This window comes from Brachycentrus maculatus, unplaced genomic scaffold (assembly GCF_059751285.1).
Source record: "Brachycentrus maculatus isolate JH-2025_06_01 unplaced genomic scaffold, ASM5975128v1 h1tg000085l, whole genome shotgun sequence".
In the NCBI taxonomy this organism is placed as follows: domain Eukaryota; kingdom Metazoa; phylum Arthropoda; class Insecta; order Trichoptera; family Brachycentridae; genus Brachycentrus; species Brachycentrus maculatus.
This window is the reverse complement of record NW_028280839.1, coordinates 624777-640566: the sequence shown is the minus strand read 5'-3', so window position 1 is coordinate 640566 and position 15790 is coordinate 624777. Positions and strand designations below refer to the sequence as shown.

The 15790-nt window shown below is 31.9% G+C and overlaps 1 protein-coding gene and 1 non-coding gene across 2 annotated transcripts in view; both read left to right on the top strand.

Annotated features, from left to right (window-relative positions):
* Positions 1 to 15790, top strand: part of UBL3 (ubiquitin like 3) — a 248470-nt gene that overhangs the window by 200807 nt on the left and 31873 nt on the right. The window lies entirely within an intron of this gene.
* LOC148310921 (U5 spliceosomal RNA) lies at positions 15410 to 15529 on the top strand. Its single transcript, XR_015837337.1, has one exon. It is a non-coding gene; the product is annotated as a U5 spliceosomal RNA (small nuclear RNA).

The window sequence follows — 15790 nt, the reverse complement described above, 5'->3', positions numbered from 1 at the left end:
ACCCGCCGCCGAAGACGTTACCCAGTTTCGGCGACGAACTTTTTACTCACCCACATAAAACACCGGATAAACTTGGGACAATAAATTTCCTTTAGTTCCGTGTGCTCCGCAGAGATATGGGACCTGTATTACTTGCTCCTGTGGCTGAACCGACCGCTCAATATTATTCCATCCGCAGTTCCCTTTTTTGCGTAAATATAGTCCCACACATATCTACATCTGCGTCCCAAATGCCCTACTCGCTGAGATGGATAGGGGGTTCAAAATTTATGTAACCTTTTTTTATGCGATACCAATATGCCAAGTAATCATTGTCGCCCGCATTTTTATTTAAAAAAAATGTACATACGCATCGCATTTCGGGTCTTATATCATGGAGACTGAAAATTTTGGTGTTTTAATGGTCGAAATGCCATTTTTTCAAAATATCACAGTCTAAAATTAAAGGGGGGCAGTTAAGGTTAACTAAGTTGATTGAAAAATGTAAAATATTACGTACCTTTATTTGTCCACCTCCATAGTGTAATGGTCAGCACGCTCGGCTACCGCTCTGGAGGTCCCGGGTTCGTTTGCACAGTAAAAAGTTCAATAAGTGGCTTGATACTTATTTTTATACATTTTATTATATTTTTAAAATGATCTCCTAAAAATCAAGTTTTTTGATATACGACGTTGTTGAAAGGAGTGAGCGATATGTAGCATTCAACTGTCTTTCAACAGTTTAATAATAATAAATTGAAAAGCATCCTGTTTCATTTTTTGTTCGACTGTATTATCGATTAATAATAATCGAATGACACAACAAATTTTTAAACCTTTTAATACAATATGGCTGAAAATATTTCTTTAGTAACAAAAAAAACAATACTGTCGATCCATGTATTTATGTGCCGACTCACTGAGGTGATGACCTGCTAAAGGGTCAAAGCGGAGAAATAAACAAGTATATTTTTGAACGTAAATTACGTTTATTTTCCAAACGATTCGCCCAATTCCCTTCCAACCTTTCAACGAATTCAACTTCGCTCATGATTACATATTTTACTTTGGTCCAATTTGTTACTCGTTTCTTAGTTTAACCTCTATTTAACTTTTTCACCTTTCGGCGACATTATTTTTATCTTTGCATTACCTTATTATTATTCGAGGTATTTATGTAGATTTGGGAAAGGTTTTTACGAAATTTTGATGCAAACAAGGGTTGTGTAGCTTTTTTTATACATTTTTATTTTATTATTATTATTATTTTTAATTCTTTTGCATTACATAACATAAATTCAAATACAAAAAAAATATAAATAAAATATAAAAATGAATACAAAAAAAGATCCCACAAAGGCATGGCCTGTGTGTGGGTATACAATATAATTTAGTCATAGTAAAGGGTATAAGGGTATAGGTTTTATAAGTAGAACTAGAATAATAGTGTTAATATAAAATACACAAAATACTTGACTGTCAGAACACATTTTTTAAAAATAAAATTAAAAACTTAATAACTTAAAAAAGATGAAAAAGTAAAAAGCTAGCGAGCATGTACTACAAGAAAAAAGAGCTTAAATCTTTCTCTTCTTTAAATAATCTAAGCAATTTTTTTAATTTACACAAACTCAGGGAATTGACATCTAACAAATAGTCTTTGTGGAATAAGTTCATTGCCATATATAATTTTAATATATTATCTCATTTGACATTAACGGCTTTGACATGATCATTTGACATTTGATCTGCGTACATGCATACATTATTCGAGCATTACTTGCAAATTAAGAATTATTCAATTTAGCAAATTTCGACATGGAAAATTTTAAAATAAATTATAGTAATGTTTAGAGATTTTGGAAAATAAAAAAGCATTAAAACGAAAATTAATATACAAGTTAATATCAAGAATTATCAGAAAATTAATATCAAGTGTAACAGACCTATTTTAAATATTTTCTCTATTCCTAGAAATAATAATAATTAAAACTTCACGCCTCCATACCCTCTCACTCTTTATTCAGCCTTCGCACCTGCTATGAATATTTCTCTGTTTTTATTTTACTAAATATCCATCCCTGAAGATGACAAGGTGCTCGTCGAAACCGGTTTAAAAATATACCAAAAATAAAATTGGTTAAAACTAAAATTTGAGTTTTATTATGTAAAGTTTATAAAATGTGCCACACAGTATCAGCAGAAAACATTTAAAAAAAGATAGATGTTTCATCCCGATTTGAGACACCTATGATATTAATATAATTTTCCTAATAATAATTATAATTTAACGAGTATGTACTAATAAAAATATAGTTTTTAACGATTAAGTCTTGCAAAATTGAACCAGATGGGAGACGTTTGAATAGCTCAGTATCGATTAGCTGTGTAGTAAAGAAATTTATTTTGGTAACTTTATTTCGGCATTACTTACTTATTTTTAGATTTTAACCCTTTTCTCGATTTGTCCGTACCACATACGGGCTAAAAATGGGTCTTTGCGAATTTGCGGCAAAATACCTCAAACTGATTTTAGCGTAGTAACAGCGGTAGTCGTAGATTATAATGGAGTTATGGGCTAAAATACTAGATGGAAAACATTTATGTATCTAAGTTAATTTTGAAGTAGTGATTTTTTTTTAATTCAAGTTTTACGTGACAAATATCGCTATTTCTTAAAATCTATTGTGATACGTATTTTGATGCATTCCGCATCAACACCGGTATTTGAAAATGATAAAAATAAATAGATTTTACCACAAAGTGACTGCCGAATCAATTTATGAAAATTGTCTTAGTTTAATAATAATAATAATAAATTAAAACAACTTATTTAAGTTGTTTTAATTTATTAAAATGGCGCTATATAGCGCCATTTTCGTAAAATAATAAGCCTCAAGGGCGCTTCACTGTGAGTGAATTGGGGAAAATATTATGGTGGAAATGATTTAGCAAACAAATGTGTTTTTAGTCTTTTTCTAAAGATCATCCCACATTCACTATTTCTAACCATTGGTGGAAGAGCATTCCACGCCGTCGGCCTGCAACAGCAAAGGCACGCTCGCCAAATTTAGTGCGTTGGTTGCGAGCTGGTAAGATCACTTTGCCCATTGCAGATTTTGTAGCCGATCGAAGCGTGAGACGTCTATCAACCTATAAATAAACATTCAATATATGATAAATAATACATATAAATAAATACAATAAATAATCATAATAACTGGAAAATAGTAACATTTAATGCCTTGCAATAATGCGTTATTTCATTATGACAAATTTAAAAAAATACCTAGGATACATTCAATAAAAACACAAACAATCATAATAATTGGAAAATATTGTTATTGAATGACTTGAATAATATTTTTTTAAATTAATTACTTGTAATAAACCACTTGATGAGTTTTATTTTATTATACACGACTAGTTTCGAAAACTTACAGATGTTTTTATCTACAGATGAAAATAAAAACTAACGAGAAAAAAATATATATTTAGGGGTAAATATGGAGGTTGATAGGGTAATTTTAAGGAAAGTTTAAGGAACGGGATTTTTTGTAAGAGGAAACATAAATAATTTCACCTGTAGATGAAAACATCTGTTAGTTTATGAAACTACTAGTGTGTAATAAAATAAAACTCATTAAGTGGTTAATTACAAGTGTTTAATGATAAAAAAATCAACATGTCATTCCACCAAGTTAATGCCGAATCAATAAATAATACCTTGAATAATACATTTCATTATGAGAAATTTTAAAAAGCCTGTCTTTTTCCCAGATAAATTCTTCATTTAAGCTCATCCGTCAAAGGGTTAATGGATAATCCTTTGTAAGCTTGCTTCTACCCCCCTGGTAATATATAAGGCCTCGTAGGGGCATTGTTACACGAGTTTTCTTCCCGCGGAGCGCAACGGAAAATATGCACAATGCCTGCAGCCAATACGCTTTTCCAGGTCAAGGTGGCAGGCCGCGTTTCGGGCTGGCTCCTAAACGGGCCGGGTGACGTAGGCTCCGAACTGGGACACCTCCCCGAGGAATGTTTGTAAGGGGAGATTAATCTCAGGCGAGCGGGGGAACCGCTCAAACCGTATAGCGCAAGGGTGGCCAACCCGCGGCCCGCGGAGCATTTCACATATTTTTTCTTTAAATGTACATAAAACCACCAAAAGAACATTTCACCGTGCGTAGTTCGTATCATATCCCATATATGGAAGTATTTCACTATCGTGACAATTTTAAGACCCATATAATGGCGTCAAGTAGTAAGACGTTGGACTAAAGAAGAGAAGAGTAACAGAAGAACTGAGAAGTTTTCTGATTATTTTTGTATTGCCTAACTCTAATTTAATAAATTTGTTTGATATATATATATATATATATATATATATATATATATATATATATATATATATATATATATATATATATATATATATATATATGTATTTATATATATATATATATATATATATATATATATATAATATATATATATATTAATATATAAATTTGTTTGATATATATATATATATATATATATATATATATATATATATATATATATATATATATATATATATGTATTTATATATATATATATATATATATATATATATATATATATATATATATATATATATATATATATATATATATATATATATATATGTATTTATATATATATATTATATGTTTGCTTTGAATAACAGAAGAAATTTTGTTTTACGGCCCGGTGTAAAATCTGGCCCGGCTACTGAAAAGGTTGGCCACCCATGGTATAGCGCCATCCCTTGGTCAAAAACACAAAAACAACCGCTTACGTCACTTCGGCCGCCGCATGGAATAATTCATCAACTTGTGATCGCGTGCTTTTGTTCGGATATACCATATATACATACAAAACTAAAAAAAGAAGTGTGCATTTTCTTCATACTGCGCCATTAAGCGAGCGATGTGGAACCTAGAAAATCTGTTAGAAAAGGAAAAAAAATACATCTAAATGTATTTTATAAATGAACTTTAAATATTTGGGAACCAAGTACACATACTTCAATAACCTTGCTACAGAAAATTGAAGACATTAAAATGCTAAAAAATAAATTAAATGAATTATATTATACATGTTAATCCAAGAAATATACAAATAAAATTAAATAGAATTATAATAAAAATAAATTATATCGCCCACAAACATTAAATAATAAATGTACGAGTTAGTCCCTCTCCAAGCACAAGATCCTAGTCTCTTTATTGGAGAACAGCATAATTAATTTTAAGACTGTAAAGTAGAAATGTCTATAAAATGAATTAAATTATTGAATAAACTACAATAAAAAACATTGAATAAATAAATAATATGTATATGTGTGTATGTGTTTATGTGTATATTTGTATGTATGTTTGTGTGTACGTGTATTTGTGTATATTTATATATACATATATACAATGGAAATGATTTCTATTTATTATATTTAGGAAAGGTTTCTTCCTTCGAGACTGAAAAACCCGCGTACCGTAAAACGGGGCTACTTGAACTTTGATGTGTTACTTGAGCCCAGTACAAAAAAAAACTTTTTTGGTCTACAATAATGAACGTATCGTGACAATAAGTGTCACCTATCAGGGAAACAATGAATCATGTCGATATTATTGTAGACCAAATCGACATCATTCATTGTTTCCCTGAGAGGTGACACTTATTGTCACGATACGTTCATTATTGTAGACCAAATACAGATCTATTTTTTTTGTACTGGGCTCAAGTAACACATCAAAGTTCAAGTAGCCCCGTTCTACGGCACGTTATTATTTCGTTTTTATTGTCACGTAAATATTCCGAGTTACTATGTTTTCCCTTTGAACAATACACAAGTCCAGCAGGTAGCGTACTCGCCTGTATGCGGTTTCCAACATGTTTTAATTTATGGCTTAACCGCCGGCCGGTAGTTACGTGATTTAATCCGCACGGTGCAAACTGACTGTTGAAGATTAGTTCTTGTTTAACATCCGGACCAAAGTGTTTGAATTGCGCTCGGCTTGTACGATTAAGGGTAATCCGCGATCATAAAGCCCTTAGGGGAGGCTTAGGCACGTGTGACGTCACGACGTTACGCGACGAGTCCGGCAATCGGGTATTATATTTTTAAACCCTTCGGCTGACAGCCTATTTTCAGTAATTTTGCTCATATAATACAGTTACCATACATTTTGTACTACTACTACTACTACTACTACCATCACGCCGTTTCCCCGCAGGGGTAGGCAGAGAGGATGGAACGCCACACTCTTCTGTCCTGACATACACTCCTAGCCTCCTTCACATCCATACATCTAGTCATACATGCCCTCCGATTACGCAGACTTTTGACACCGCCAGATTTCAGGTTCTGATTGATCTGATCGTGCCAAGTCTTTTTCGGTCGTCCACGTTCTGTTTTCCCTCTCACATTCGCCACATATATTTTCTTAGTCATTCTCTCGCTATCCATTCGCTCCACATGTCCATACCATTGCAAAGAGCTCTTTCTAATCTTTTCAATTATTCCTCGTTCAGCCTTACATTCCTTTCTTATATCGTCGTTTTTAATTCTGTCATACAATGATTTTCCACACATTCGTCTGAGGGAGCGCATTTCAACAGCATTCACTCTGCTTTCATCCTTCCTTTGCCAGTTCCATGTTTCGCTTCCATACATTAGTGTCGGTACTAGCACGCCGTTGTGAACCGCTAGCTTGGCTTCCATGGACATGTTCTTATTCCCAATCACTCTGTTAAAAGCACCATTTATTCTATTCCCTGCATTCACTCTTCTCTCAATATCCTTATCCACTTTTCCATCCCTTGTGAACATGCTTCCTAGATATAAAAATTCTTGCACCTGTTCTAGGGATTCATTGTGCACGATAATCTTGCATTCTGTCAAATCTTTCTCTCTTTCAAACACCATGACCTTTGACTTACCTTCATTCATTGCCAGATCATTTTCCATACATACATCGTACATTCTTGACACTATTAGTTGCAAGTCCTCCGCGCTGCTCGCTAGCAGTACGGCGTCATCCGCATACAGCAAGCAACTAACAGTTATATTCATCATTTTCGCTCCGACTCCCATACTTTCAATCTCTTTCATACAATGGTCTATATAGAGATTAAACAACCATGGTGACATTACACATCCCTGCTTTACGCCTTTGGATATTGCAAACCATGATGTAATGTCCCCATTCACTCTTATACTAGCTGTGCTGCCCTCGTAGAGGGAAGCAACTGCTTGTATAAGTTTATTGTCTACTCCATATTTTTCCAGCACGCTCCATAATTTTATCCTATCAACCTTATCATACGCTTTCTGCAAATCCACGAAAGCACAGAAGAGTTTCTGATTTTTAGCCAAAAACTTTTCCGTCAGCATTCGTAGTGCAAAAATTTGATCTGTGCAACCTCTTCCACTCATAAAAGCACCTTGCACATCCCAAATCCGTTCTTTCGTCACCATTCTAACTTTTTTTTTTGAGATTTCTCCTCAATCTCGAGTCAACAACAACATAATCGATTATGGTCCTTTCATTCCCTCTCTCCCACGTATACTGATGGATCCCCTTATACATTTTGTATGATAAAAATAATCTTACCGGAATAAAGCTTTAATCGATAATCCCTGTTTTGTGATACTCAATTTTTTAAATTGCATTAATTGATGCGGCGGTCACTTTGCAGTAATATCTGTCTATTTTTAATTTATTTAAGTTTTACTTGATAAATTCTACTGTTTTTGTATTAATCTATTGTGACACGTGTTTCGATGCATTCCGCATCATTTTCAATAAAATTACGATATTTGAAAATGATGCAGAAAGCACCGAAACACATGTCATAACAGATTTTAAGTAAAAGTAGTTCTCACAAAATAAAACTAAATTTAAAAAAATATGTATTGTATTTATCTGAATATTTTTTTAAATATCACATTAAAGTCATCATATCTCGAGATTAGGAAAGGGTTTTCAGATTTTAGTTTCCTTATAGGCAGTGTGATTATGACAAATATTATACCTTGATAAAATTTACTCAAAATGTGGATTCGCGACTCCTTCCCAGTAATGTAAAGAGTCGAGTATATAGTAAAATCCAAATGTATAATGCAATCTTAAGCAATGCACTATTTCAATACATTTCGACTGATCATTTATTGCTTGGCACTGTCGATTCGTGACTTTTTCCCAGTGATGTAAAGTCGAGTACAAAGTAAAATCCGAATTTGAAATACAACTTCAAAGAATACACTATTATTTTTTGACATCTCGTCAATATGAAGAAGAATATGGAAGTCTGGGCATTTACGGAGCTGACGACCGTCATAGGCTGGTTTAAGTGATCGCTTTACACACATGTAACATTCACCAATTCTACCCATTATTGATAACCACACTACTCAAATTCTTGGAAGTTATATATATATATATATATATATATATATATATATATATATATATATATATATATATATATATATATATATATATATATATATATATATATATATATATATATACATACATACATACATATATATATATATATATATATATATATATATATATATATATATATATACATACATACATACATATATATATATATATATATATATATATATATATATATATATATATATATATATATATATATATATACCAATTTAGAAACCTTGTTCTTGAATCACTAGAACTTCACTAGAGACATCTATTGGTGAGATGTAAAGAAGCTTTTTACTAAGCAGAAACTCTTATATTATAGTATGTGAAGTCCGAATCCTGGATTACAATCACACACGTGAGATAAGCCAGAAAATACCATTTTCATTTTTATTATTTAATCTTATAATTTGACCAGATATTTTTTTACAACATTTTGAGTGTGTCCAAATACTTATTCACAAAATTTGGATTATCTCCAATTACAGATTTGATGAGATGTCAAAAAATAATATGAAAATAACTCCTGTAATTGGAGATAATCCAGATTTTGTGAACAAGTATTTGGACACACTCAAAATGTTGTAAGAATACACTGCGTAATTTAATACATTTCGACTCATTGTAAGAAATCAATGCTGCCTGCAACTGAAGGGTTAATAAGCCACCTTTGCACTACTTACCCGTTTCCACTGATCTATATTAAAAAACATAAATTGGCTTAGAATTTTTTTATGAAGGAATAATAAATATTTAATAAAAATGAATGTTGGTCGATAACAGTGTTTACTTCAACGCTTGGAATACTATTTGCTTACCAAATTTTGTAATGAATTGTGCTCGGATTTGGAAAATGTTTTCTTAGTAATCCGGCAATAACTACCGCAGACATGTGGTTGTACCATATACTCGTACACATATTACACACATACACGTATGTGCACGAGTGTGTTGCAGAGGGTGGCGCAAAATCAATCACCCTATTGGAAGATGTTATAATTTTCGCAGATAGCTTCGTACGCCAATCGTATTTAACATTTGTGAACCGGACAGCTGCAGTTTACTGATAAAACGGGCACAATTCGGACGGATACCATCTTTTTCACTTTACATTAAAAAATGTTAAGGTTCAAATAAAGATTTCCATCACACAAAATAAGTTTTTTTAAATTTTATAAACAATATTTATTCTAATACAATATAAATTTATATATACTGTATATATATATTTATTTTTAAATTCTTTCAGACTCTTTTCATTCTTCATACATTCAGGCATCTTATCATACATTTTCAAACCCTTATACATTAAACAATTTTGCGCCTCGGTTTTTTTTTTAAATTTGCAAAAATTATTACATTTTCCGATAGGGTGGTTAATTTTGCGCCGCCCTGTATATGCAGATTTCATTTGGTGAAGCGATGCTCGGAATCCGGTAGCACAATGGAAACCACACCCCTTTACACTCGAGAGGAATTCCTAGTTTCGGCGGATTCCGAATGCATTCGCACGTCGGCACTATCCACAGACCTGCGGACATCGAGATAACGTCACTCGAACACAACCCACTAACTAACTACTTGTAGTTATATCGCATAATGTTATGTGGACCTCGTTATTTTAATTAATTAATTTAAAAGTGGAGAAATAATATCCAAAACAAGTGATTTTAAATATTTCTTGGAGATATGTACTTTTTTTTAAAGGAATAACCCGCAAAGCCTCTATTAGAGGCTTGTCTGCAGGTAGGATAATATGGATAGGGAAGGTGAATGTGAAAAATATATCACAAACACCCAGACCAATTGAAAATAAATATTTCTTGAATTTATTTTGCAATTGGCGGGAATTGAACCTCCGACGCCAGTTTCGCAGTCGAGCGTCTACCCAACCACGCCACGGCGCCTGTCGAAAAAATAAAATGTTTCTAAGTATTGAATTTTAATTATTTTTTTATGGTCTTTAACCCTAAACTACGGGACTCCTTTCCTACGAGAGTATCGTAAAATGTACGACGATAAGAAAAACTAAGATAAGTAATTTTACGAAAAATGTTTAAAAATAAGTGCGACAGGTTCTTTGAGAACTTTATATGAAATACCAAAGAGATTGATTGACAGCTGGGAATTGACATCGAAGGAGGCTAATCCCTCTTAAAAACAGGCCACAAGGCCTCACCAAGAAGAAGAAGAAGATTACAAATTACGAATATAAAATATCCGTAAAAAAACTAAGATACATGCTAGTTGTGTCACCACATTCATTACATATGTTGCCTCGATGCTCTTCGTAGATTGGATGTCCGTCGTAAATTTTACGAATGTCCTGTAATCTAAGGTCAATATAAATTCATAAACGTTGCTTAAAGATATCCAATTTGAATTTTTAATTTTTATTATGAAATTAAACGATTCGGTATGTACTTTCTACAATAAACGATGCTTCTAGCCAGTAAAATTATTCCTTTAAATTTTTTTTTAATGAACGGGTATGTGAAAATTCTTCATATTACAGTGATACCACTTGGATAAAATTTGTAAAAATATACATATCGCTCACTCCTTTCAACAACATCATATATCAAAAAACTTAATTTTCGGGAGATCGTTTTTAAAGTTTAAAATTAGAATGAAATGTATTAAAAATAAATATTAAGCCACTTACTGAACTTTTTACCGTGCAACAGATCTTTTGGGTAAAACCTGAATGTTTTTTCTCTATTTGAAAAATATTTAGTATGTTTAAAAAAAAAATATTAAACAATACCTTTTCTTCAAAATACAAAAACAACACTTTCTGCCCTGTAGCGGGTAAATATTAACTTAAAATAAGCTGCTTTTACTGGGATATAGTACATTTCCTGGGCATTCCGAAAACATGCACAATTGACGATTTATACGTTGTTGAAAGTAATGAGCGATATATGCATATATGTATTAAATTATTCTTTCGTCTATGGTGTAACACACACTGAAATTTATAACGTAGAACAATCCCTCACCCATATATACAAGCCACACACACACACTCCTATAGAGGACAAAGCAGCGCACGGATAATACATGCAGATCCGCCATTTTACCCATTTCAATGATTTGTTTTAGTGGACTTTACACGGACTTCCCACAATTCTCAAAATCAGGGTTCAACTCTTGCCATAAATTTAAAATAATAATATTAATTACAATTTCGAACCCAACGTGTAGTTACACTTTTTATAATCTTTGCATATAACGAAGAAAAAACAAACATTCGGAATTTTACGAATAATTCAACAGTTCTTATAAAAATGAGAGAAAAGAATTACTTAGGTATTTATTTTTTTACAAAAATGTTAATAATATTAGTATATAACCACTCACCGAGATTTTTATGTCTACCGGTTTCGAGACGTACCCGTCTCTTCGTCAGGACAATCTTTACCACAGCATGCAAACAACACCACCCTTCACCACCATAGCACTATTTACACACTTAAAACTACACAAAATGATTAACACTCACCGAAATTTTAAGCTTACCTACGCAATTTTTGCACATTTAGATAATGAAAAAATGTAAGTAGCTGTGTGCGCCAAAGTGCCACCTTCTGCTGAAATTGATGACTAGTTTTACCTCTTGACCTTAAGGCCGCAGCGGGGTGCGGATCCCGGTAGATTGTGGCATGTCCCTGACATTTGGCGATGGCGCATTGCAATAATGATGCCGGGAGCGGGCTTCCTCGTCTCCATCCCCCGCACGTAAACATTGGACACACATTACTTACTAAATTACATAATCAGGGTTATTAGTATTATTTTATGTATTCAATGTTAAATCAAACACTGCAAAACTACTACGGTAGAACCTAATAAGCCCCTAACAAGGCGAAACAATTTTATGTCACGAATTTTATTTTTATTTTTATTTTAAATAAAATATACGACCCAACAATCAATTTTTTATTTAATTATTCCAAATATAAATTATGGAGTTCCACAAATTAAATCAATAAATAAAACCTCTATATTCACCTGATCTAGCCCACCCAGTGACTACCGACTATTCCCAAAAGTCAAGAATCATTAGATTTATAGATTTGGCGTTTAATTTGTAGAACTCCATTTTAATTTATGTATTAAATGTTATATCAAACACTGATTTTTTGAGTCTACTAAGTTGTATTTTATTGTTGAAAAAACACATAAAAATCAATTTCGTGACAGTTGTTTCACCTGGTCATGGAATTTTGAAACGAATGTTTGACAAACAGAGTTTGATAATGTCTTCATAATACGAAACGCGTCACATTATATATATATATATATATATATATATATATATATATATATATATATATATATATATATATATATATATATATATATATATATATATATATATATATATATATATATATATATATATATATATATATATATATATATGTATATATATATATATATATATATATATATATATATATATATATATATATATATATATATATATATATATATAAACCCCCAATTTCATTGTTAAAATTATAAGGGAGAATCCTTTCTTTATTAGTCTATTAATTTTGAGCTGCGATTTATCTATAACTCCAGGGGTTTAATATATATAGGAAAAAAAGTGGTATTGTGAGTTTTCCCGAAAATATTTATCAGAGAAAATGTATTAATGTGGATTATTAATTATCACAGAGAGAAATCTACGCTGGGTTGCCACACACAAAACATTGTGATAAACATATTATAATTAATCTGTTTCTAGGAAAATAATTGAGAAAGAAATGCATAAAGTTCAGTTGTATGTTATTAGTGATTTTTCACTGTAATATTTATATTCAATATCACCCTGGACTGGTACTTGAAGCGGAGGGCTGATCACCTTTCCTTTGTGTGTTAACGATCAAGATAACACTGGGTTTATATAATGCAGTGCCCTATGCACCATTGGGGTGCGGATAAGGGTATGAATGAATGTATGTATAAAGTATAGAGTAAAGCGGACTGTAGTTTGCGAAGGTTACTTCAAATAATAAGTCGACTAGTGAATTTATAAAACTGTATTTAGGTAAAATTTTTTTTTTAAATTTAAGTTATACTTAGTAAATACCACTTATTTTACGTTTTTTTTTTAAAAATAAAATATGACTTAGTAGACTAAAGAAATCGGTGTTTGATTTAATATTCGATACATAAAGTCAAGGATCATTTTGTTGGATAGAATTTTTTGGACGACAATGAGGCCATGTGTTGTAAAAAAGCCTCAGCTCTTTCCCACAGATTTTAGGATCATAAAAATATCAGATACAGTTCGCTTCTATCAAGAAGTGATAACTTTAACAATTAATACATAAATTAAAATGGAGTTCTATAAATTATACGTCAAATCAATAAATATTATTATTTTATATCTTCCGTGTATCATTAAAAGATTACTCAAAGGATGTGTCGTTATGTAAAAGGAAGCAAGTCCCCTGGTAGCATATAGGAGTAGTGACAATGTGGACGTTTATTGCGGGGTGGGTGTGTGTGGGTAGCCAGGCACTGTGCCCGGCAGTTGGTCACTTTGCGGCCTGTAAATCTCTTCCGAGTAGTAAAGCCTTATTTATTTTACAACTTTACTCCTGAAGACGCTGTAAATCCGGTCCAAATTGAATTTCTGTGTCACTTCCTTTCGGAAATAATTTACTGTTATCCTCCGCGCCCCGGTGTAAACTTCAAAGTATCACATTGTAAAGAAAAATAATAAAAGAAATCCCATCTCAAATCTAACACTGTTATAACATTCGTAACATCAACTTCAATTTATCACATTGTAAATGAAAGAAATCTCAAATCTAATACTATTATAACATTCATAGTATCAAAATCAAAGTATCACATTGTAAATGAAAGAAATCACAAATCTAATACTATTGTAACAATCATAGTATCAACTACAAAGTATCACATTGTAAAGAAAAATAATAAAAGAAATCCCATCTCAAATCTAACACTGTTATAACATTCGTAGTATCAACTTCAATTTATCACATTGTAAATGAAAGAAATCCCAAATCTAATACTATTATAACATTCATAGTATCAAAATCAAAGTATCACATTGTAAATGAAAGAAATCACAAATCTAATACTATTGTAACAATCATAGTATCAACTGCAAAGTATCACATTGTAAATTAAAATAATGAAAGAAATCCCAAATTTTATACTATTATAACATTCATAGTATCAATTTCAATGTATCTAATTGTAAATAAAAAAAATCCTATCTCAAATCTAACACTATTATAACATTCATAGTATCAACTTCGTAGTCTAACATTTTAACAAAAGTTAATATTTCAAGCCAAAAGTAAGAAAATTGCGCAAAAACAGTTTTACGATAAAATAATGAATACCGTCACTCGATAGAAATATCGAATTCAACATACGCTATCCGAAATTTAATTGAATTTTTTCCATGATTCTTATAGATCTAAATAATCGTATTACATTTTTGGCTTGTCATTTTTTATGATATATTTTTTATAGACAATAAACCTGAAAATACCCTATTATGCTAAAAAAACTGAATATATTTGTAAACTGTTTATAATCTCAAAAATATGCGAGTTTTTACGGTTTGATTTTTTTTCCAAGATTTTCCATATTTTTAAATGTTCCTGCTTTCAAATGTGCTTGTAATTATAGTAAACGTTATGGAAATTAATAAATAATTCTTTACATGTGTACAATTATGAATAATGTAAATTCCTATTCGAATTATTGGTAATTCAACATTATCGCGGTGTTCACAGATAACGTGACCCCCCCACCCCTCACCTCCACACTTCTCGCTCGCAACTAAGTTGTAACTCCGCCGCCCGCCGCGTTCGCTAGATGGCAGCACATTCGTTCGCAAGGAGCTCTTATAACGTTCTACGCTAAGTATAAGACCCCAGGTCGGCCGCTAGTCTGTACTCTGGTTTCCCTTCAATACGAATAAATCTTTCGCCTTTTACTAAAGATTTCCGTGGAGGGGAACACTCAAATGAGTCTATAACCAATTTTTTGTTTCCCGCTTTTCGAAGCGGGACCTAATCTTTTAAACGCCTTTAGGGCGGCTCAGTGTAACTTAATCGTACGCCCGCTGTGCTGGCGTCTACTGTCGAGCGCCGCCTGACCGCATCGGGTCTTGAACGCCGTTCTTGCGGATGCCACTAATTTTAAAAGTCTGAATGCGTTCGTGTTTTATTATTCTTTTTCGTCCATTTTATACGTAAAGGCAGTCAGTAATGCCATAAATAAGTAATTATTTTTATTTTTGGCAAAGCACCCTCAATTGAGGAATATATACC